Raw genomic sequence first — 25,470 nt, forward strand, 5'->3', positions numbered from 1 at the left:
TGGAAAACTCCTTTAAGTACCCAACAGATGTTTATCTTTAGGCAGGAACCAATGATAAATTGGTAACAGGGCCCCCATCTATCATGTGTCATTTATAATACTAGTGTCTTCTTATGTGGCATAGGGACCATCAGGTCCCTCAGGCATTAGGACCCAGGTGGGACAGGTACATCTGCACCCTCCATAGCTAATCACTGACACTATAAACTCCCTTGACCTGTTGGATACTGTTAGGCTGGGTTCACACAGGCGAGATTTTCGCGCGGGTACAATGCGTGAGGTAAACGCATTGCACCCGCACTGAATCCGGATCCATTCATTTCTATGGGGCTGTGCACATGAGCGGTGATTTTCACACATCACTTGTGCATTGCGTGAAAATCGCAGCATGCTCTATATTGTGCGTTTATCAGGCAACGCAGGCCCTATAGAAGTGAATGGGGCTGAGTGAAAATTGCAAGCATCCGCAAGCATGTGCAGATGCGGTGCGATTTTCACGCATGGTTGCTAGGTGACAGTCTATTCACTGTATTATTTTCCCTTGGTTGTAAGGGAAAATAATAGCATTCTTAATACAGAATGCTTAGTAGAAGGTCAATTGAGGGTTAAAAAAAATAATAATTAACTCCTCTCCTCCTCTTGATCCCGTAGTTGCCGATCTCTTCTTACTTCTTTAATCATGAGCTGCTGGCTAAAGGACCTGTGGTAATGTCACATCACATGGTCTAATCACATGGTCCATCATCGTGGTGATGGACCATGTGATTGAACCATGTGATGAGCTCAGTGACGTCACCACAGGTCCTTTGACAGGTCCTGAAGAAAGAACAGGAGACCGGCAACTACGCGATCAATTGGAGGTGAGTTAATTTGTATTTTATTTTTTAACCCTCAATTGACCTTGTACTAAGCATTCTGTATTAAAGAATGCTATTATTTTTCCTTATAACCATATTATGAGGGAAAATATTTACATCTACACAACACCGAACCCAAACCTGAACTTCAGTGAAGAAGTTCGGGTCTGGGTACCACATTCAGTTTTTTATCACGAGTGTGCAAAACGCATTGCACCCGCGCGATAAAAACTGAACAACGGAACGCAATTGCATTCAAAACTGACTGCAATTGAGTACCTACTCGCGCGGGTTTGCCGCAATGCACCCGGGACGCATCCTGAGCCAAAACGTGATGCCCGTGTGAACCCAGCCTTAGGCTACATGCACACGACCATGCGTTTTTTTGCAAAAAACGGAAGCCGCCCGTGTGCCTTCCGCAATTTGCGGAACGGAACAGGCGGCCCATTGTAGACATGCCAATTCTTGTCCACAAAACGGACAAGAATAGGACATGCTATATTTTTTTGGGCGGGGCCAAGGAACGGTGCAACGGATGCAGACAGCACACGGAGTGCTGTCTGCATCTTTTGCGGCCCCATTGAAGTGAATGGGTCCGCATCCGAGCCGCAAAAATGGCGGCTCGGATGCGGACCAAAACAGCGGTCGTGTGCATGAGGCCTTAGTCAGACTGGAGTAAATTGTTCATAACATACACAGACCACTTAATTCTGAGTTTATTTTAGCCGGAGATAATAAAATATGGAGTTAGTTTATTATACTTTTCATGTCATTACTTCACTACTATTACTAATGCCGGGCTCATACATTTTGACTTTGATCACAACGACCTCAGAGTGTAATTATGGATAATAATATCCTTAACTGGAGTATATTGCTGTTGGGAAAGTAGCTATTCATTTAAAAGTAGGTTATTTCTTAGCATGTCGTGACCTGTGCGCTTTATAATTACAGCAGGTTAGTAGATCCAGTGTCCCTGCTCTTTATTCTTTTGCATATTTAGCTGATTTTTTATGAACATGAAAATCACATTCAAATTTCTAGGTGTAACCTTTGAAAATTACACATATTTGAGCTTTTAACGCTATTAAAGCAATTTCTGATACTCGCTACTCCTGTTAATTGTCAGGCCAGCAGATGTCTCTACAAACATAGTGACAAAGGTGGCAACCAAAGGACATGCCAGCAATAAAGCTATATACGTACTTCATTTTGCAAAGGCTCATGTACAACATGTGTCTATTGATATAGTTGCCACAAGCCTTAGAGGAGCAGAGCGGAGGATGGGAGTGGTAGTGGCTCTGGCTGCAATAATTATTTACAGTGGCAACCAACCGTCACATCGATGCTCCCTATGGCTGAGCAGTGATAGGAGGGTGCACCCTTTCTTCCTTTGGGACACACCCTAATGTTGGGCTTCCCTCAGGGATTATTTTAACAGGAATGATGTTTGTCCTGGAGCTAAACTGAACTAGCATCTACCCTTAACAGCAGGCAGAGCTAAACTGAAGTGGTTGATACAATCCTGACCAGAAACCTCTTAGCGGGGAAAGCTTGTTCCCTCTGCTGAATCAGGGCACAATTTAATAAACAGTGCCACCTACAGATAGCTTTTGGGAATGCATACAAAACATAATACAAAGCATGAACAGAATAAATAACATCAAATCTTGAACAATTTTCAAGTATCCTGTTTTGGGGTACTGCTCATTGGCTATGAGAGATTTTCATAATCTACAGTACATCTAGCTATTGCCACTAACATGTGGGGCAGATGATCAATTAGTGAGTTACATAACATACACACATTTTAGGTCCACCGGGCACAGGCAAACTCATATAGACATCACTATGCCGGGTAATGAAGTAAAGGACCTTTCACTCACTTTGGCCCTTGTACCCAATAGAACAGCAATTCAAATTTCAGTATGATCTATCAGTATATTTTTGGTGTATGAGTGTGAGAGGAAAAGACCATTCCAGGATTAAACTCAAGCAAACACAAACATTTCATACAATTGTTGCTCATGGCTGGATTTAAATCCAAGACTCCATGGCTGCAAGGGACCAGTGCTAAACATTGAGCAACTGTGATGCCCCCTATTATGCCTGCATAGACAGTGCAGCAGGGTGTATACTTTAGGGTATCTGCCATGGGGGTGAGGAAACGATTATTACTGTCCTCTGGAAGTGATGGAGTGAGGGTCAAGGCAGGGTTCCCTCGGAGTACTGGAGAGGACTGATATTGTGACAATGCAGAGTAGTGGTGAAAGGCAATGACGAGGCTGGATTTAGGGGTAACCAGTAGGGTTGAGCGAACCCGAACTGTAAAGTTCGGGTTCGTACCGAACTTTAGTATTTTTGGACCCCGAACATTTCAGTAAAAGTTCGGGTTCGGTGTGCGGCGCTTTCTTGGCGCTTTTTGAAAGGCTGCAGAGTAGCCAATCAACAAGCGGTTAACTGTCTGACCTTAGAAGCCATCACAGCCATGTCTACTAATGGCCCAGAGCAGCATGTGACCCAGGCTCTATATAAGCTTGAGTCACGTAGCGCTGCACGTCACTCTGCTGTTACAAGTGTAGGGAGAGGATGCTGCTGGACTTGTGATTTCAGGGAGAGAATAGGAGAGAATCTAACTCAGCGATCTACATAGAAATAGTTGTTTGGGTGCAGTGCACAATCGTTCTACCCTGCCCTGAGCCCATTGACCCAAAAAAAAAAAATATTGTATAATTCTGTTAGTTAGGTGGGTGGCGGCGGCTGACATTTTATAGAAGCTAAGTGCACCAAAACTGCATCTGAGCTTTTGGGACATTGCAAATCACAATTCTTTTGGCAATCTACAACATCTGGATTAGTCGGTGTGCAATTTAAGGTAGAAATACACCCATCATTTTCTGGGGTTTTAAAAACACACTTTTGACAAAAAACACTATTTTCAGGCCTTGCAGCATCAGCACGTGTGAAATTACAGGCTTATATACTGCGGTCAAATTCAGTTGTTAAACAAACACTCGTTTGAGCAAAAAAAAAAAAAAAAAAAAATGTTGTCAGCCTATGATGCAGATGTCTTGTGAGATACACCCTTAATACATTTGGGTTAGATTCAGAGATTTGAAATACCGCCATTTGGTGCACCAATATTAAATTCAGGCCTACACTGGTTCAGACCGTGTGAGATACACCTTCTACATACAAGGGTTTGATTCAGGCATATGAAATACAGCCATTTGAAATACAGCCATTTTGGGCAAAGAAATATTTAATTCAGGCCTACACTGATTCAGGCCGTGTGAGATACACCCTCTACATACAGGGGTTTGATTCAGGCATATGAAATACATAGGTGACAGGGAATAACATTTTATATATTATTCAGTAATTAATGCGCACCACATCCATTTATTCAATGCTTAAACTTTGAAAAGTTTTCACACTTTTACGCTTTAATAATTTCTCCCATATTTCAACTCTATCATTTTAAATTTGAAAAAATGAATCCTCCCTTGGATGTGGTCTCTCTTTCTCACGCTCCCTTTCTGGCCTGGAACCCTGATTCCCCACCACCTGTGATCACCATAGTAGGCGCATAAAAGAACATCGAAAGTTGATAGAGCAGATATCAAATTGCATCGTGAACATCACGGGGACATGCGACATGGTGCGGCAGTAAGTGTGCACACGCCTACACGAACTGACTGACAGGGGTCAGCCCCTGCAACTTCTGGGTCTTCAAATTGGGCACATGGTCTGAGATTGCCCTTTACCCCTTGGAGGTGCTGGCCTGCCCGCAGCCAGTGTATTGTCTGAACGTGTGTTTAGCATGACTGGAGGGGGTTATCACAGGTTGTATTTCCCAATGTTTTGGGGTGTACCCTAATTTAAAAAAATACAAATACATTTAAAACCAAAAAGAAGTGTAGGCTACCTCCTCCACCGCCACTTCCACCTACACCGCCACATCCACTGCCTCCTCAACCTCCTACTCCATATGGACCTGGTCCTCCTAGAGCAAGATTATTATTTTTTATTTTTACATAATTTATGTTATTTTAAGTCATTTCCCTATCCACTTTTGTTTGCAGAGCACTTGCCATGCTCTTAACCACATTTTGACGCCATTTGCAGCCCTCTAGCCCTTTCCATTACATTTTTACAGCCATTTTAGTGCTCAAAAGTTCGGGTCCCCATTGACTTCAATGGGGTTCGGGTTCGGGATCAAGTTCGGGTCAAGTTCGGGTCCCGAACTCAAACTTTTTTCTGAAGTTCGGCCGAACCCGTCGAACCCGAACATCCAGGTGTCCGCTCAACTCTAGTAACCAGTCCACTGTACTTTACTGAAGCAATTTAGGCAGACAAAACATACAGGCAATTGCAGACTAAGCTCACACTTTTCAGGTTACATGCACAGTTTTCCCAAGGCTGCATATAGGCCGTACAATGAGTATGTCTCTGAGTCTCTTTCCAGTTAATCCAAAAACACACTTTTCAATTTGGTCAAAGGGGCACAAAGTCTCTCTCACAATAAATTCTCACTCTTGGTACAGCATTACAATGCCCTACTTTGGGGGTGTAGTCTTTTAACAGATGGCCAGTCTGTCTCAGTAGTATGGTAGGGTGCCTGAAGCTTCTTCCCAACCAAATGCGGTGAAGTCAACAGCCTCAACACTGTACATGCATTTTCTTGAACTGATGTCTTGTCCCTTCTGCTAAATTCAATGCTTTCTCTCAGAGACTGACACAGGTTTCCAGTTACTGATCACCCTCAGCTTGCAGGGCTGATGTAACCCAGACATGCTGATGTCTGCTGCTTCTCTCAAAGACATCAGCTAGCCACTTTAGCTGCTCACACTTTGGCTGCAAGCTGCACAACCTGACTGCTGACTGCATACTACGCTATTATACAACTTCCAGCTCAGAGGGGATGGGGCCAGCACACACCTAGCAACTGAGTCTAAGGAAGGGAAATTAACCATTTCTCCCATATACAGCCAGTGTGACACACAACAAAGTTACACAACCCCACTAACCAGTGAACCCCCAAATCACTGCATAATTAACATGGAACAAGTCTGATGAATAAGCAAATCAGAGCTGATTGCCCTGATGTGCTGCCAGCAAACAACAAATCTGTATGGGGACAAACAGTCACAGAAGCGATTACTTGTTCCCATACAAAGGGAATGATTGCTGCAGCTCTTCCCTTTGCACAACAGGCAATTATCAAGAACAAACAGTTTGTTACTGATAATTACCTCAATCGTTCCATCTTCAAGGGCCTTTACTATCCTGACATTTGTAGGCTTCCAGTAGTACTATGTAGCTGTCAATAAATACCCCAGCTGTCTCTGTCCCAGTCTACCCAGTAAAGCAAGTGAGCTCCATAAAACAGGAATTGTCAGTCTATTGTGGCCAGTGTAAAGACTGACGTTTTTTAGGTGGATAGTCACCAAAAAATAATAGTATCTACTTTTTTTTAGTCCTCTACGTACGCTTCAGTTTTCAGATGATACACACGCTTGTTACAGTATGTAATACAGTTCTGTATTCTATAATAGCTGTAGTACATTATTCTCATTTTGGCAGCTACTTGTAAGAGATGACTGGACCTGTCTGCTTGCCTCTGGTATTCGCTGCAGACTCTACAACTAAGATCTTACTATTGTTACTATTTCTAGATGAATGTCTTCATGTGTTATTAGGTCAGTGAACGCCTTCAGGAATTGTTTCAGTGAAAGTAGAAGGATCAACTTTAACAAAAGACATGACAATCGCCGCAAGGCCAGCGCATACAAAGCTGGTACATATACTTAATATGTTTGAAATACTATGTAAAAAAATAACGAGTGGATCTATGTTTTACAATGAATGCAAAGAACAATGGCGTTGTTGCCTATTATAAACCGTTCTGTCAGCTCTCAGCTCTCAGTGTGATGCAACACCAGCCCCTGGCTAATCCGGTAATGCCTAGCTTCTAATTGACACTTTGACAGAACGTAAACACTTTTGGTATCTCCACAGTAGGTGGCATAAGTGCCCTTTGGGTCTCTGATCACCCCTATTCAATAATTATGTGTGGCCACTTTCCTGCCTGAATTTAATAGGGACAGTGGTGAATTGTGAAAAGAGTAAGATTACTCTTGTTTTCCCAACAGGTGAGTCTCAGAGGAGGGACCTGCACATACCACACAATGATGGCATCTTCTGTGGATTTATCATAAATGGTTAAAGGTGGAAATATTCCTATAAACAGTTTTTCCAAGCCACCTAAAGGCCCGTATACTTTCAAGCAGCCTATCTGCGTCCAAATCAGAATATTTTTAAATTGCCTTTGCAGCGCATGTGTTATGGCAACAGTCCATGTCCATGCCGCTCCTTTCCAGCTACCGTATAGCTTCACCCGTTCCATTGCTCCAGGTCTCTGATGGCTGGAGCCAACTTCCTGCTTCTATGCTTTCTGCTGCCCATAGGGTGCGTGTGCGTGCTCTCTTGGGCTTTTAAAGGGTCAGCAAATGCACTCTAATCAGTTTCAGGATATGGCAGATGTTCCTAAAGTATTAAAGGCACCTTTCCCAGTGGGAGAGTACCTGAGCAATAGATTCTCGTTTTCTGTAAATGTGTTCTACTTGTCCCACTTGCTCTCCTGTGCTGACTTCTACCTGATTCCAGATTTGACCCTTCCCTCCATGACCTGAACTCTGCCTGATCTCCATACTGACCCATAGCTTCCTGCCCTGACCCTCGGACTGACTTTGGATTGCATGAACTCTGCCTGACCTCAGCTTGTCCCTAACTACAGTTTTGCCTGGTCCCTTGTTGCTTCGCACTATTGTATCCTGACCCTCGTGAGTCAATAATCTAGAGACTACTCCAAGAGCAAGAGGTAGCAGCCTGGTGGTTCAACTGCAACAAAGCCCAGATCCCTGTAAATGGGTTAAAGGGTGAAGACCAGGAAGGCTATTGTCCTGAGATAATGCCTTAAGGATACAAATCTGTAGAGTAGACACAGTAGATCTACATCTGCTTAGTAATATTATGGTGATAATATTGTCTTTTACTTTGTTCCTTTCAATGTGTCCCCATTATCTATTTCATTTTTCTCTCCATGTTTACTCTTTCTCCTCTACTCACCAGTTTATACAGCCTGTACTTGTTATTTTGGTGGTGGTCCCTCGAGTTTTACTTTCAAAATCACAATCGATGCTCTACCGACTTTATTATCTTATTTCTTGCTCCTCAATTGCAAAGTTTTTGCTCTGATATCACAATGTTTTATTATTCTAAGACAGTATTTACTTCTCATCAAGGGTACAGGTACTATAGAGACAACACTAGGCCCAGACCAGGTTGGCTGTATCCCTTATTTTAATGGACCTGCAAAGCAACCACCTCTCCACAGGTCCTACAGTGGCATCAAGAAAGGTTGTGGAGAATTAACTCAAAGATCTTGTAAAGGAGATGAGAGGAACAAACAAGCACCAAGGCATCTCGATCAAGAAGGTTAGGGTTGTGGTACTGTATTTTATTTTATGCTATGAGGCCCCACACCCCTATATGACTGTACTATGGCAGTCAGTGGTTGACTAGGTTTAATATATACCACCAAATTATTGCATCTAGAGATGAACAAAGTATTGGAAAATTCGATTTAACTGCTTCGGCGAATAAAAAACAAACAAAAAAAGTGCTTTGTGATGAATAACTTCGTCACAAAGCGCATTTCTTTGTAAGTAGTGGGTGCAATGACAGGGAACGGCGATTGCGCCACTCCCCGTCATTGTACCCCTCAGATGCCGTGTTCATAGCTGATTGCAGCATCTGACAATAATATTGAAGTGTAAACTAGAAAAATAAATAAATTATATAATACTTACCTTATCCATTTGCTAGCGAAGAGCCGGCCGCCGCCATCTTGATTGAAGATACAGCACGAAATCTTGCATGGCCCATGATGATGTCACCACATCTTTTGGCACGCATGGGATTTCACCAGTGATCTTCAGTCAAGATGGTGGCGGCCAGCTCTTCTCACTCAAACGGATGAAGTAAGAATTATTTTTTTATTTTTTACTGCAATTTCAGGGAAAATCGATTAGCTACCAAGAAGCACAAGGAAATTTGGCTTTGCGGCCTGAAATTTGGATCGAATTGATTCGCTCAACACTAATTGCATCTTCAGACACATAGAGAGATGCCTGTCTGTATACATTCAAATACAGTTTGAACCAATGTTCCCCTGTAGTAAATTTCACCCCCAGAAAAGGATCAATACTGCTAACTTGCGGAGACAAAATACGGAATCGATGTTCCTTCTTGGTGTCATAAATGCTGTCTGTACCCTTTGCTATCACCCTTCACCTTCTAGGCTTGAGTTCTGTCCAAATTGACCATTCCCATATAAAAACGGAGTGACTAAGAGTTATCCGAGTGTTTCTGAATATACGTCCTATTTATAGTCAAGGACAGTGTAAAAGCTTAGAGTGGGATCCGAGCCATGGGAAACAGTGCAGATTTCCATCAGATTTAAATAGATGAAACACATCTACTATAATGTGTGAAGCACATTGGGAGGTCACCTTGCAAGTTATAAGCTACTTTAAGCACAGTATACCGAGAATTAAAAACTAGCATCGTTATCTACCAGAAAGAGCTATGCTAAGCAACCTGCTACATAATAACCACGTGTTCCCCGTGATATGAAAGGCATCAACTTTTACCCACTAGTGTATTTCATTTTGAAGCACAGGTTTATTTTGGGGAGTCTATGCATATACAGTAGGCAATTACACTTACAACAATTCCAGAACATAAAAATAAAAAATTAATAATGATAAATATATAATAAAGTAACTTAAGATGTGAACAGGATATATATATATGCAGCATAGTGATGAGTGCGGTGGAATCCGGAAGCATGAAACATACGTCATTCAGACATGCGCAATTGCGCCCTAGGCACGCCGGACTGCACGCGATACCATGGATGGCAGCCATTCACCTCCTTACTCCTCCTTCACCCTCCAGTAAGCACTTGGCACTGAACATTATTAATTACACATGGCACTGATGATGGTGATGATAACATCAATTATGCATATATGTAGGATTTTTCTTATATAGGTTGGAATTGTGATTACACTTTTTTGTTTGATATATATAACATGATCATGAGATATTAATGTTTTACTTTTATTTTATTATTATGTGTCTGCACCGTATTTTTATATGATTCTTTGTTAGGCTACTTTCACACTTGCGTTTGGGGCTCCGCTTGTGAGTTCCGTTTGAAGGCTCTCACAAGCGCCCCCGAATGGATCCGTCCAGCCCTAATGCATTCTGAGTGGATGCGGATCTGCTCAGAATGCATCAGTCTGCCAGCGTTCAGCCTCCACTCAGCTCAGCAGGCGGACACCCGAACGCAGCTTGCAGCGTTCGGGTGTCCACCTGGCCGTGCGGACCCAAACGGATCCGTCCAGACTTACAATGTGAGTCAATGGGGACGGATCCGTTTGAAGTTGACACAATATGGCTCAATTTTCAAACGGATCTGTCCCCCATTGACTTTCAATGTAAAGTCTGGACGGATCCGTCTGAGTAACTTTTACACTTAGAATTTTTTCTAAAATATAATGCAGACGGTTCCGTTCTGAACGGATCCCATCGTCTGCATTATAGGAGCGGATCCGTCTGTGCAGACCCCAGACGGATCCGCTCTGAACGCAAGTGTGAAAGTAGCCTTAATTGTTATGAATTGAACCAGTGGCGTAGGGATCGCCATAGCAGCCATAGCAATGGCTATGGGGCCCTACGCCACTGGGGGGCCCGCCGCCGACTGAGGATTAAAAATAAATAAAATAAAAATCATGTGGCGAGAGGGCCGGGCCCGGGGCGTGGCGCTGTGATAGGGGGCGGTCGGACTCGTAGCTAGAGGCAGTCTGGGCTGTGGTTCGCCGGAAGTGGAGGAGGCGGAAGCAGCATGTACAAGGAAGCTGCGAGGCGAGCTGCTGGAGTGTGGGTGGCTGGCTGGCTTGGCGGCGCGCGCGGTACGGTACGGCTTCACTGTGTCGGTTCAAGTGGCTGAGGTGAGGGCTGGCTGGGGAGTGGGACTGAGTCTGTCCCTGTTGCGATGTGTGTCCGACCAAAGCGGCAGGTGGCAGCGTCAGTCAGTGAGTGGAGTCAGACGTGGAGTACTGTAACTGGAGACTAGAGCGGACAAGTATTACAGACCCCTCAGATAGGATTAGGTGGCTGTGTCTTTGCCAAAATCCCACTAACCATTACCACAAATGCAGCTGCGCCTTCCAGGCTTGAGCAGGTATATGTGTGAATATGGAAGATGCTGAGATCCGGCTGTACCTCACAGTGAGGTACAGCCGGATCTCAGCATCTTCCCTAATCCATATTTACACATATACCTGCTCAAGCCTGGCAGGCACAGCTGCATTATTTAATAGTGTGGTGTGGTAATGGTTAGTGGCGTTTTGGCGAAGACACAGCCACCTAATCCTATCTGAGGGGTCTGTAACACAAGAAGGTGAAAGTACATATCGTGGGGGGTGTATGTGTATTAAACAGAAGGTAGGGATATGTATCTTGTGTAGTTTGGGTATTAGGGAGAGTAAGGGGTGTATATATCTATTGCTGTTACAGAGCCGCTCTTCACCTACATGTGTATCAGCACTAGATATATACCCCTTACTCTCCCTAATACCCAAACTACACAAGATACATATCCCTACTTTCTGTCTAATACACATGCACCCCCCACGATATGTACTTTCACCTTCCTGTGTTACAGACCCCTGTACAATTTAAAGAGGACCTTTCACCTGGAAAAACATTGTGAACTAAGTATGCAGACATGTAGAGCGGCGCTCGGGGATCTCACTGCACTTACTATTATCCCTGGGCGCCGCTCCTTTCTCCAGTTATGCCCTCCGGTATCTTCGCTCTGTAAGTTATAGTAGGCGGTGTCTGCCCTTGTCCTGTGGGCGTCTCCTTCTCCTAGGCTGCAGCGCTGGCCAATCGCAGCGCACAGCTCACAGCCTGGGAAAAAAAAAACTCCCAGGCTGTGAGCTGTGCGCTGCGATTGGCCAGCGCTGCAGCCTAGGAGAAGGAGACGCCCACAGGACAAGGGCAGACACCGCCTACTATAACTTACAGAGAGAAGATACCGGAGGGCATAACGGGAGAACGCAGCGGTGCCCATGGATAATGGTAAGTGCAGTGAGATCCCCGGGCGACGCTCTACATGTCTGCATACTTAGTTCACAATGTTTTTCCAGGTGAAAGGTCCTCTTTAACAATCTTCTATAATACACAGACATTTGGGCTGGGTTCACACCTGAGTGTTTTACAGCGCGTTCCTACGCGCTGTAAAACACTCAACAGGCAAAAACCAATGATTCCCTATGGGCATGGTTCTCACCTGAGCGTTTTACAGCACGTACGAACGCGCTGTAAAACGCCCTACGCCCCCAGAAGTACAGGAGCTTCTTTGGGGCGTATTGTCGCACTTTCCTGCACATAGACTTAGCGGGAACGAGCGACAATGGGCGTTTGCTTGTTTTCTCGCGCGTATGTAAACGCACGATAAAAACGCCTGAAAAATCGCATACAGAGTACGCTCAGGTGTGAACCCACACTTATATTCATACATTTCCTACACTGGCACAAATGCGTTGCCAGTGACCAACTGTCTGTGCTCAGTCCTATGCGTAACCGTCGCAAGCGCATGAGGAGCTGCGGATGTGGTGGCGAGGTCCGAGAGGTATGTGGATGTGGTGGCGAGGTCCGAGAGGGCCCATAACAGTTTTTTTGCTATGGGGCCCTGTCATTTCTAGCTACGCCCCTGAATTGAACACACATGTTGTGTAAATTGCTATGAATCAGCACGCTATATATACTTGGCACTTTGTCTGGATACACTGCTTGAGAAAGGCTCCTGTATAGAGCCGAAACATCGCATGTCCTGCTTGGGTAAATAAAGTGTTTTTGTATTTTTTTACTTCTTGGAGTGCTGCCCATCCTTTTTTGTATTCTATATATATGCGTAACGGGGAGAAGCAGGAGCGGCAATGCGGGAACCAGGAGCGGCGCGGGGAGCCAGGTAAGTAGATTCAGTTTGGGGTTCTGGGCATATGGGAGACATTTTTTTGTCTCAGATAACCCCTTAAAGAGTGTGTCTCTGCACAGTCTGACACGGACAGAGCAGACAGGACAGTGCCTCTCTGTGCAGGGACAACCTCCCCCCTTCCCCCAAATGCTAACACCCAGTTGGAAATTCATTTTTATAACTTCTAGCAGGAATAATAGAGGAATGGGTCAAGCATTGCCATTTCACATAGAATACAATAATTTACTCAAGCAGAGTAGTGACAGGATATGGCCAAGTCTTTGTGCATGGAGCCTATATGACTCCTTTGTATCGAGCTGCATGCCTTCATTGGCCCCATCCGGGTTATTTCAGTTGCTTATGTATGTTTCTAGTGGATACTAACTTCATAAGTAAGAGTCTAGTGAACATGGCACATTTTTCTGTCACATCTTTATGGAACGCCTAATAAACAAAATCTTGGTATGTCTCCGTATGGAATCGGAAGAATGCAGAGGTGCGTTAAGGCCTGAAACTCTTGGTATAGTATGACTCTGTACAACTCAGAAGGCTGTATGAAACCGTAAGATAAAGCTGCCCATGAGCCCTCAAACAACGTCAATAATGCGTATACCATTTACGGACAAATAGCCCATTTGGATGCAATAAATAAAGTGTCTCTTTACTAAATTGATAATGGGAGTAGTAGTTCATATAGCAGCATAGGCACAGTTACAGAGCAGCCTTCTCCCAATAGTTGTGTATAATAGATTCAAAGACTCCAGCCAAGTTGTATAAAGTGCAATTTCGTTTTATTTTGCAAACAGATGGTGGTTGCTACGGCAGAGTGACGTTTCGGCACATCCGTGCCTTCATCAGACTAGTGCCGCTTGAAGTAAAGAGGGTCTCGGTTGTGGACGCAGTGGGAGGTAGACATGGCGCTTCTTCTCTCCAGCGGCACTACCGCATGTCTACCTCCCACTGCGTCCACAACCGAGACCCTCTTTACTTCAAGCGGCACTAGTCTGATGAAGGCACGGATGTGCCGAAACGTCACTCTGCCGTAGCAACCACCATTTGTTTGCAAAATAAAACTAAATTGCACTTTATACAACTTGGCTGGAGTCTTTAAATCTATTATCTATAGGGAGGGGGAACCCTACTCCAGCAGAATATCCACTGTGTGCTACAAGGGCTCTGCTTGAAATAGTTGTGTATAGGCAGTAGCAATGATGGTAGTAGTAGTCCTCCCTGTGTCTCACTCTCAGTTCACTTTGCAATTTCCCCAAATAACCACAGGCGTGAAACTCCGCTCTCGTTAACTCTTTCTGCAATTCCCGGGCAGAGGGGTGCAGATCTAAGATCTGGATGACCAGTCTATGTGCGTACCTTCAGGTTTATCCTCTCAGTCAAGTGGCCTTCTGGCAGCTGTTCAGATTCAGGAGTTGTGTCTCCTGGATGACGCTTCTCTCTGGGCCTACTTTGTAGAGACTTTCACACACATCTTACCTGTAGCTTCTCTCAGCTAACACTCTAACTAACCAGGAGGCGGACCAAATCCATCACCCTGGTAACCTAACCAGGTGTGCTAGTTTGTTAACAATTTTTTTTCCGTACATTGCTGTTAGGCACCTTTTCTTCCTTTGGGGCACACACTGGATCTTCTGAGGCTCTTCCCTGGTACGGGTGCCCTTGGTGGGGGATGTTTGGGAATACAAGGGAATTGTATGGGTGTAGCACGCCAGCAGGTGGCTGGTGGAGTCAATAACCAGGCCTGTTCATTGTAATATCAAAGTCGTTCTTTACTGAATTGAAAATGGGAGTAGTAATACATAGCTATATATAGGCACTATGTCCTCTCCGCATCCGCATTTCAGGAGCGCTGCCGCGAACTTCCAGGCTTCGGCCCCGAACTTCCGGGACACGGCTCCGCAAAAAAAAAAAAAAAACATGTCCTATTCTCGTCCGCAATTGCGGACAAGAATAGGCAGTTCTATGCAGGGTGCCGGCCGGGTGTATTGCAGATCCTCAATTTGCGGATCCGCAATACACTACAGACGTGTGAATGGACCCTTAGTCAGAGGGTCATTTAGAAAATGACTGGCAGAGGAAGAAGCAGACCGTTCTGCAGGGATGGTAGGGGTCGGGCAGGTGCACCAGGCCAGAGCCTAAGTGGGAAGTTGGAGAAGGCGCGTGTGATAACTTCAAAGGGTGCACCAGAGTTGGTTGAGTGGCTCACTCAGCCTTTCGCTTCTGCACCCTCCTCATCCTCTGCATCTGCACCCTACTCACTCTCTGCTGTGTGCAACCCCAAAGACACCACCATAGCCCCTCCACTCGAGTCAGAGGAATTATTTTCCCATCCATTCCCAGACCTTACCGATGCGCAGCCATTCTTGGCATCGGATGAGGAAGAGGAGGTAGCAACTGTCGCCGCCCAGTGGTCTGACGACAGTACCCAGATCAGACCAAGGAGGGTGGTCCCCGCTGTTGCTGCCTACTCCGAGATCTCTAATGTCAGTGGTGGTGAAGGTGACGATGATGACGTGTCGACGGATGTCACGTGGGTGCCCACAAGAGAGGAAGAGCAGGGAAGTTCAGAGGGAGAGACGGAGCAGCAGATTGGGAGGAGAAGCAGGCAGAACTCGCAGTACACAGAAAAGGCAAAAAGCAGACATATCTGGAGCGAGCCATCCACCATGCACGGCCACATTTTGCGCTCCCAGGACGCCGGAACATGCCTCCGCTGTGTGTTTTTTTTTTTAACGTGTCAGCTGCTGATAATAGTGTTGCCATCTGCAGCTGTCAACGCATAAGTCGCGGTAAGCCCAACACTCACCTGGGGACGACTGCCTTAAGAAGGCACCTGGCCTCCCATCACTGAGCCCAGTGGGAGCAACGCAGTCAGAACCCACAAAGCCACACTCCCGGCGCTCCGCGTCCTGCCTCTTCTCCTTCTCCTCTCACCTACATTTGTCCTCCACTCCACCTTCCACCGTCGCTTTCATCTGGCACAAGGCAGGCTTCCATGGCCCAAATGTTCGAGCGTAAAAGAATAATGATGCTGGATGATCCTCTTGCCCAACGGCTGACCACTGGCTTGTCAGAACTGCTAGCCCACCAACTACTGCCATATAAATTGGTGGACTCGGAGTGCTTTAGATAAATTTGTGGCCATTGGCACACTGCAATGGAAGGTCCCCGGAAGGAAATATTTCTCCCAGAAGGGCATCTCTGAACTATATAGCCACGTTCAGCGGCAAGTTAATATATCTCTGGCACAAAGTGTCGGTGCCAAGATACATCTGACCACAGACACGTGGTCTTTGCAAACACAAGCAGGGAATGTACTGTACATAACCTTTACTGCCCACTGGGTTAACCTTCTGATGGCCGTCAAGCATGTTACCCGTGGCACTGGTGTGGATTTGGTGTTACCGCCATGGATTGCATGCAGGCCTGCCTCTTCTTCTCCTCCTCCTACTCCATCCTCCGTCTCCTCCTCGGCTGACTCCTCCTTTTCCACTGCTAACGCCTCTGCCGCTGCACCCCCCAAGCTCCAGGAACCTATTCAACGTGCCAGGTGAGACGTTGCCATGCTCTGCTGCGGCTGTTGTGCCTGGAAGCCAAGAGCCACACCGGTCCTGCACTCCTTTCAGCTCTGCGGTCACAGACCGATCAGTCGGTAAACCCTCTCAATTTGACAGTTGGTAAAGTGGTGTGTGACAACGGTGCCAATCTGCTGAGCGCACTGAAACAGGGCAAAATGACACACGTTCATGGCACACGTACTAAACTTAGTAGTGCAGCAATTCGTTACCAAATTTCCTGGGGTCCAGAACGTCTTGCGGCAGGCCAGGAGTGTAATTTCAAGTGGTCATAGCACTCAACAGTAGCCTGGCTTATTTTGAGGGTGCACGTCACGGATATGTTCCTCGCTCCACCTCAGGAACCATTCTTGTAATATTTATACAATTAGACTGCACTCCGTTTGATTGATGTGATGATTAGTGAATTTTATTCAGCCGGACATAATGATGTACAATGTACAGTTATGACAACGTTTCAGGCTTAATGAGAGCCCTTCATCAGGCTTGCGGCAGGCCAGGAAAATATCTGGCCATTTTAGATGATCTTACACGGCCATGGCTTGCTTTGCTGACATTCAGCGGCGACACCACTTGCCCATCAGACGTCTGATTTGTGACTGCGCTGGAACTTCACCTTGTATATGCTTGATAGGCTGCTCCAGCAGAAATGTGCCATTAACGACTACCTGTACGAACTCTGCGGCAGGACAGGTTCTGGGGAGCTTGGTTTCTTTTCACCGCGGCAGTGGCTGCTCATGCGCGACGCATGCAGACTTCTGCGGCCATTTGATGAGATAAGCAAACTGGTCAGTCGCACCCAGGGCGCCATTCTTTCTGGAGCGTGCATTGCGTTGTGTCATTGATCAAGCCGAGGAGCAGGAGCTGGAAGATGAGGAAGTTGCAATGCTGAATGAATTCCCAGGGGGGGCTACTCCATCTGAGACAAGTCAGCAGGAGTCTGAAGAGGAGTCAGAGGAGGATGGTGGCTAGGGGGAGGAGGAGGAGGAGCAAGAAGAGCAGGCTTCAAATTTTTCAGGGATACCTGGTGTTGTCCGTGGCTGGGGGGAGGAGACCGAGGACGACATTCTCCTGGGCGATGATCAGGAGCTAGGGCGCTCCACCGCTTCCAACTTAGTGCAAATGGGGGCCTTCATGCTCCAGTGTTTGAAGAGGGACCCCCAGATAAAAAGCATAAAGGTCAAGGACCTGTACTGGGGGGCAACGTACTTAGACCCCCGATACAAACACAAAATTGCGGACATGTTACCAGCATCACAGAGGGCTGTCAGAATGCAGTATTTTCAGGCCTTGCTGCGAGAGGTGCTGCAATCTGCTGTTGCGGGCACTGGCAGGGGAATTTCCACCCACAGCAAAACAGGTGCGGGTACCAATCCTACCGCACCTGCAAAAAGAGGGCGGTTTGAAGATGTGTTGGTCACTTCGGATATGAGATCATTCATGCAGCCAACCAATCGAGGGCCGCCCTCCGGATCCAGCCTCAGGGAACGCCTAGACCGACAGGTGTCCAACTACATCGGGTTAACGGCCTATGTGGACGCTCTGAGAAGCAAGGAACCCCATGACTACTGGGTGTGCAGGCTTGACCTGTGGCAAAAGCTGGCACAATTTGCCATGGAACTCTTTGCTTGCCCATCGTCGAGTGTCCTGTCCGAAAGGACGTTCAGCGCAGCAGGGGAGATTGTGACCGATAAGCGCACTCGCCTAGCTCACGACAGTGTGGACTTCCTCACATTTAAAAAAAATGAATAAGGCATGGATCTCAGAGGAATTCAACACCTGTGATGACCACGTGTAATTGAATTTCCTCATGCCAGCCCACACATATCCACCACCACCCAGAACAAAGAATGGTCCTTGCCTAATTTTTGGGGCCTGTACTGGCCGACAGTTACATATTTATCCTGTGTACGCCTAATGTACCTCCAGCCACAGAATCCAAAGTTCTTTGCTGTCAGGTGAACGCCAATTGGCAAATTTTTGGGGCCTATACCGGCCGACAGGTACATATTTATCCTGTGACCGCCTAATGTTCCTCCAGCCACAGAATCCAAAGTTCTTTGCTGTCAGGTGAACGCCTATTGGCAAATTTTTGGGGCCTGTACTGGCCGACAGTTAATTTTTTTTTTTATCTCTAGCCACATAATCACACCCCTGTCTCACCTCTCTGTCTCTCATTATGGTGACGTATGAACCGCATTCACCATAAGGACCTTCTAATGTCAGAGGGTCATGTGACTGTGCCCCCCACCCAGTACTGTGCCCCTCACCCCGTACTGTGCCCCCTTATACCCTCCATTGTGCCCTCTTACCACACCCTGTGCAGTGCCCCTAGTCATTCTGTACTGTGCCCTATTACACTCTTTTATCCGGTCACGGTATGGCGGTGTTATCCGGTCACTGTGCAGAGGTGTTATCCGGTCAATGTATGGCGATGATATCCAATAACTGGATGGCCATAACTGTATCCCTTTCCCTGCCCACGCCATCCTTTTTTAGACCTGGCATGAGCAGGAAAAATATTCAGATTGTGGTGCTAAGGACCTTTGCGCCACAATCTGTATTAATACTAATTGTATTATTATTCGGGGGTAGGGCTAATATCTTTATATTATATAGATTATAGTGTATTATACTGTGCCCTGTATTTCCAAGTAGAAAATGATCCTTGGGAAACACAGTCCTCATCCCTGACCACCAGGAACAGGTAGCGCTCTGTCAGCACATGGCGGCCTCCCCTCTCCGCCACGCTGCTCCGCTGTGTTCTGGTGCTTATTCTGACACTAGGGCTGGGTTCACATCCAATTTTTTTCATCCATTTAATGCATACCAAAAATGTATGCGTTAACAGATGCCTCAGATGCCGTACAGTGGCGTCCGTTCACCATACAGTTCCATGGTAGAAAAGACATTTACGTTAGCGTATGCATTTTTTTAATGGACTCTGCAAGATACAAAAAGGTGGAGTTTGTATACATCAAACCAATAAGAAATATAATTTTTCTAGGCTCCAGCAGGGCCTCTGAGAGTTTCCCTTTAAGACGCATAAAAATGGCCTCTGAATAAAATACATATTTTTTGTGGGAATTTTTGCCAATGATCCCCCTATGGTATGTCACTGTCCATGTTGTGGGACTATTTGTGTACCTCTAGTAAGTGTATGATGGCTGCAAATATGAGCTGAAGGTTTTTCAGGTTCGCCTGCCATTAAAGTGAATGGGGCCCGCCGCAAAAGCGTGGTTCGCGAACATTTGATTGTGAACGCACATTCGTGAATTGTCCCGGCCTATGTTCATCCATCACTAGTAATGATGAATTCAAACCCGCAGCACCTCCACAGGGAAAACAAAGTATTACACAATTTCTATTGAAATCAATGGGTTGTACTTGTAATGCCTATGTGCGACAGGTCCTTCAGAGCACTTTGTTGTTGCTGCGCTGTTTTCTGGCTAAAGTATAAGGTTTCTGAATGGTGGACATCCCTATATTAACTCTAAATGTCTTTATGTTTTTCTAAACTAGACAACCCAAAAGATAGAGATGGATATGGGCCTGAAGTACGAGGATTTTCATTAAAGACTAGGATTGCTCTTTGAAAGTCACCTTACATTTCTGTATAAAGCAGCCATCCCACAGGTTCATTATGACTTCAATTATCTTTAAATGTACAGTTGAGGTACGTTATATAATAACTGAAAAGGCACAAAAATCTAATTATCAGATCGAATCTTGTTAGCTTAAGCTAGAGTTAAATATTTGAGGAGGTTGTTTGATGCAAAAATATCCACTGGCTTGAAACTAGAGTTAATTAGTGAATAAAATGTGAAATATTCTTTAATCTCTGCCGTTAATGTAGGGCTGAGAGCGAACCATATGACGTATGCTCAAGCTTTGATACAACCATGCAATTTCTTTCAATAAGAATCGTTGAAATTAAGTAAATTAGGTGTACTGTTAAAGGAATGTCCCACAAAAATATTCTACAGTTTTCATTCCACCACCTGGATCTGAATGCTTTTGTAATTGCATGTAATTTAACATTTAGCATACCCACTGAGTTATTCAGTAATATGTATCTGTATAGCGCCACCTGCTGTTTGTTTTTTCTTCTTTGTCCTGCTCACTGAGATGGCCGCACATGCTCAGTTTCATCTTTCAACTACCTCCTGGGCTGTGATAGGGAGAGCATGGACACGCCCCCTGAGCTGTGATAGGGAAGAGCATGGACACGCCTCCTGAGCTGCGGCAGAAAAGACACTCCCCCTGAGCTGTCAGCTTGATATAAATCTAGTAGAGCAATGAATGGGGAGATCTCTGGTTCCATGTGAGGTACAGGGCTGGTTCTAGTTTTATTAGAAAGAGATTGTCATGTGCTATATGATGTCTGATTTTCACTTTTTACATTAATCATGGGATAACTGCTTTAAGTTAGTTATTCTCTCCTGATTGAAATGTTTCTATCACTATCCACTGCTGTGCCTCCATTCCTAAGAAATTCTGTTTTTTGTTTTAATATGTAAATTAGCTGTTTGGTGCAACAAGGGCGGCACTATTGCACCTCGTTGCACTGCATGATCCCTGCTCTCCCTGCTTTGTGATAACATGGCCAGGCAGTGGCAATGTACTCTCCTCTGGCCCTGTGTTCGCGCTCATGCACCGTCAATGCACAGTGCAGCCCTGATGCTTGCCAGGGCTGAAGTGGTATGTACCGCGCAGCCCTGGCAAGCATCAAGGCTGAACTGCGCATGCACCGACTGCCAAAGCGACAGCACCTGTGCAAAATCACATGGCCAGGCAAGATTACATCCCCACTGCCTGGTCCTGTCAATCAAAGGGCGGGGGCAGGGCTGTGATAAGGGACAGAGCTTTTTGGTGAATAGTAAACAGTGAATAGTTGCAAATTGCACAACGGTTGCAAAAATTGGTGCAAATCTATACCCGTTCATTTTCTTATTGTTAGATTTAAAATGTATACTCCTTTTAAAAAATTGGGCACAAATTTTTCTGACTACCTCTATATACTAGCATAAGATACACTAGTCTTGGTAAATAGTACGTAAGCAGAATTCTGCACGCTCCTGTGTATGCCAACAGTGCTGACTTACATCTCAGGAGCCCGAAGGCACAGGGGGGCAGATTTCTGAAAACCTTGTAAGAGAAAAACTCTTTGTTACCCAGAGCAACCAATCACAGCACAGCTTTCATTTTGCATTCTGCTGTTGAAAAATGAAAGCTGCACTGTGATTGGTTGCTATGGGTAACAAAGACAGTGGAGGAGATTTATCCAAACTGGTATAGCAACCAATCAGATTCCACCTTTCATTTTCCAAAGTGACTACACCAGTTTTGATAAATCTCCCCCATTGCTTCTCTTAGCCAGTTTCAGAAATCTCCCTGATTGTACACTTAGCATCTTAGACTTAATCCATCACGTAGGCCTCACTTTACATGAGTTGATCAAGATTAGAAAAAAGGGTATGTTTTTCTTCCAGAAACGGCCCCAAGGCATAGGGATAAGCTGCAATACCACACTGAGCCCATGGACAATGATGGCGCTGTTTTTTTGGGGAAAAAATGCAGACCTCCTGGCTACCTGTCCTCTGTACGGTGCAAAGGCCTGGATGGATGCTGGGGTGTCCTCCTTTTCTGTGGCTCCACGCTTAGGGAGCAGCACTGCACTGTCTGAGCATGTGCCAAGATTAGAAACTGACCTCCCTCAGTCACTAGAGCCGGCCGACCTGTCACTCTGTGACTGACTGAAGATGAGCGATGAACTCAGGGCCCGTGTGCAGCTGAGTGCCCCTTCTGAGCTCGGGCACGAAAGCAGCTGCTTCCCTTATGCCCTTTTTTCCTTACCTGGAACTGTTACTAGGAGGGGGGTGTAGCTCAGCAGAGTTGGGGCATGACTTAGCTGAGTTAGGAGCGTGGTCCTCCTTTTTGGGGTTAATCTAGTTTTGGGCTCATTCACACCACCGTATGAATGAGTCCACATCCGTTCCACCCATTCATTTCAATGGGGGCTGCAAAATATGTGGACAGCACACGGTGTTGTTCCGTTCCCTGGCCCAGCAAAAAATATAGAGCATGTCCTATTCTTGTCCGCAATCGAGGACAAAAATAGGCATTTCTAAAATGGGCCGCTCGATTCGTTCCGCAAATTGCGGAACGCACATGGGCGGCATCCGTGTTTTGCAGGTTAAGCAGGTGTCCACCCTACTCCTGACATATAGCATGAGTAAAATTTATTTAACAATTACAAGGAGAAGAAAGGGAAAAAGTAAAATATCCACATAATCCTAGAATTTGCATCTTTTCCTGGTGAAAGATGAGTGCGACGATGACAAGAAAAGATCTGGAAATAAAAACGGAGATTACTCGTGGAGTTTACACGAGCAGTGGGATTACTGACAGGATTCTCTGAAAGCACTGGCTGGATACTCCTAACGTGAGAGGTGTATGGGGCGAGTTCCAAGAAAGATTAATGGAGGCTAAAGACGGAAACACGTAATAAATACATGCAGCAGATGGGACTGCTCAATGAGATAAATATATTCCACTGCTCTTTACAGATCTTTCAAGATGTTAGCTCTATGAGTAATTTGTAATTTAGAAGGGTGACAGTAATCAGACCTTAACTTAACTCTTTCAGCACATGTCGATTTTTCGTTTTTGCGTTTATGTTTTTTTACTCCTGCCCTTCCCGGAGTCATAACTTTTTAACATTTTTCCTTCCGCATAGCTTATGGGTGCTTTTTTATTTTTTCAGGACGAGTTATACTTTATAATGGCACTATTTACTGTTGTATACAACGTAAAGGGAGGCTGGTAAAAAAAATTCCAAATGGGGTGGAATTGGAAAAAAACATCCAAAGCTCCACCACAGTTTTATGGGTTTTGTTTTTACAATGTTCCCTAATGCGACACAACATTTGTATATTTTTCTTGTGTTTTAATACTTAAGAAAAATAAAAACTATAGAAAAAATACATTTTTATTTACATTCTGACTCCCATAACTCTTTTTTATTATACTTTTAATTTTTCTACTTCTACGGACCTGTATGAGGGGTAATTTTTTCCGGGAAATCTGTAAAAAATTTTAAATACCATAATGGGTTGTGTATGACTATTTGATCACTTTTTATAAAAAAAAATTGGGGAGGTGAAGTGATGAAAAAATTAAGAATTGGCAATTTTTGTAAAAAAAAAATTTCCATTACGCTACTCACAGTATGGGTTAAATATTTATGATGTGTAATGGCGTTTATTTTTTACTGTTTATTCTTATTATGCAGAATAAGGAACATAGGAACAGAACAAGCCTGCCACAGGGAATGAATGGCCCCCAATTGCTGGTAGGGGTGCTGTTCTGGCCCAGAGAGTGCAGTGCTCCTGGGTAGGAGTGCACCTCCAATGAGGCCAGGTGAGGCGGTTGCCGTAGGTGGTGAGACCTAGAGACAAGAGGGGGCAGTGGAAGGGCCATGACAAATGAGCGCTTCCATGCTCCTGGGTTTTCAGAACTTAGATGCTGTGGTCAGCACTCAGATGTCTACGATCGGCGTTATTACCAATCGCAGACATTAGCCCCAGGTGTCTGCTGTGTCGAACAGCAGGCACCCAGCAGCTATGGTGCTTGCTCCGCAGTAGGTGTAGTTTTTAAAGGAACGACATCCTACATACATGTCCGGCAGATGTCGTCTGGCAACTAGGCAGGCCAAGGAAATGTTGCAAGCTGCCGGAGACATTCCTGGTAAAACCTTGCTATGTGTGGGCGAGCATTTTTTTGCTGAAAAATGCCAGTTGGAAGCCCTGCCATGAGAGGCAACACATGTGGCTGCAAGATGTCCTACACAGATTGTTGTGTTGCATTTTCCCTTGTATCACTACTAGGGGTGACTGACTATCGTAAGTGATGTATCCCCAGATCATCACACCAGAAGTTGGGGCAGTGCATTGCTCCACAGCAAAGGCATGGTTGAAGCACTCACCATGAGGGGTTCATACTCAAACCTGACTATCGTGGGATCCCAAGCAGAATTTGGATTCTTCAATAAAGAAAATATGGTTGCAGTCTGTAGCAGTCCAGGTTTCTAGTTCATGATACCACTTGCAAACAAAAGCAATGATGGCTGGCCATCAATGGCAGGACACAAATTGGGTGATGTAACACCAAAGTTCCTACTACTAAGGGCTTGGAATGGTCTGAGCAAAGACAGGGGTGTGTAAGAAGAATGTGACCTGTATCTGCATGGTGGACTGAGAAACTGTGAGAGCTGCTCGTGCTTTTCGGTGGAACAAACTATCCTCTATACTGATGGTCTGTCTAGGCCATCCAGAGCCTGTTGTGTGCTCTCACATAGCCACTGCTCCAAACAGCTCTTAACAGCAAGGTCAGAACTGCCTAGATGGTGGGTAATTCATTGAAATAGCCATCCTGCTTCTCTCATTCCAGTGATGCAGCCCTTTTCGAAGTCTGTCAACTGGGCAAAATGTCTTTGAGTGCCTCATAGAGGCATGTCTAGCAGACAACGATCTCTCACCAAAATGTACACTACATCAAAGTATCTTCTGAGAGCCTTTCTTTAGGGCAGTGAGGGAAGTACTTTTATGCCTTCTTGTGGAAAGACTCAGTGTCTAATCAGACCACACCTTTAATCAGGCTTGGACTGGCCCACAGGGGTACAAGTGAATCCCCTAGTGGGCCCCTGAGCAAGGTGGGCCCCTAGTCTCCCACTCACTGCACAAGTGGCATATGGCACAGTAGACTTACTGCACTACATACAGTACATATATTCAATGTACAGCACCTCAACCAGCCTATGTTCACATAAAAAACTTGTTAGGTTATTATAGAAACTCCCCAGTTTATTATTATAGACACGGTCAGAGCTGAGATGACTTCTAGGTATAAA

This window comes from Bufo gargarizans, chromosome 3 (assembly GCF_014858855.1).
Source record: "Bufo gargarizans isolate SCDJY-AF-19 chromosome 3, ASM1485885v1, whole genome shotgun sequence".
NCBI lineage: Eukaryota > Metazoa > Chordata > Amphibia > Anura > Bufonidae > Bufo > Bufo gargarizans.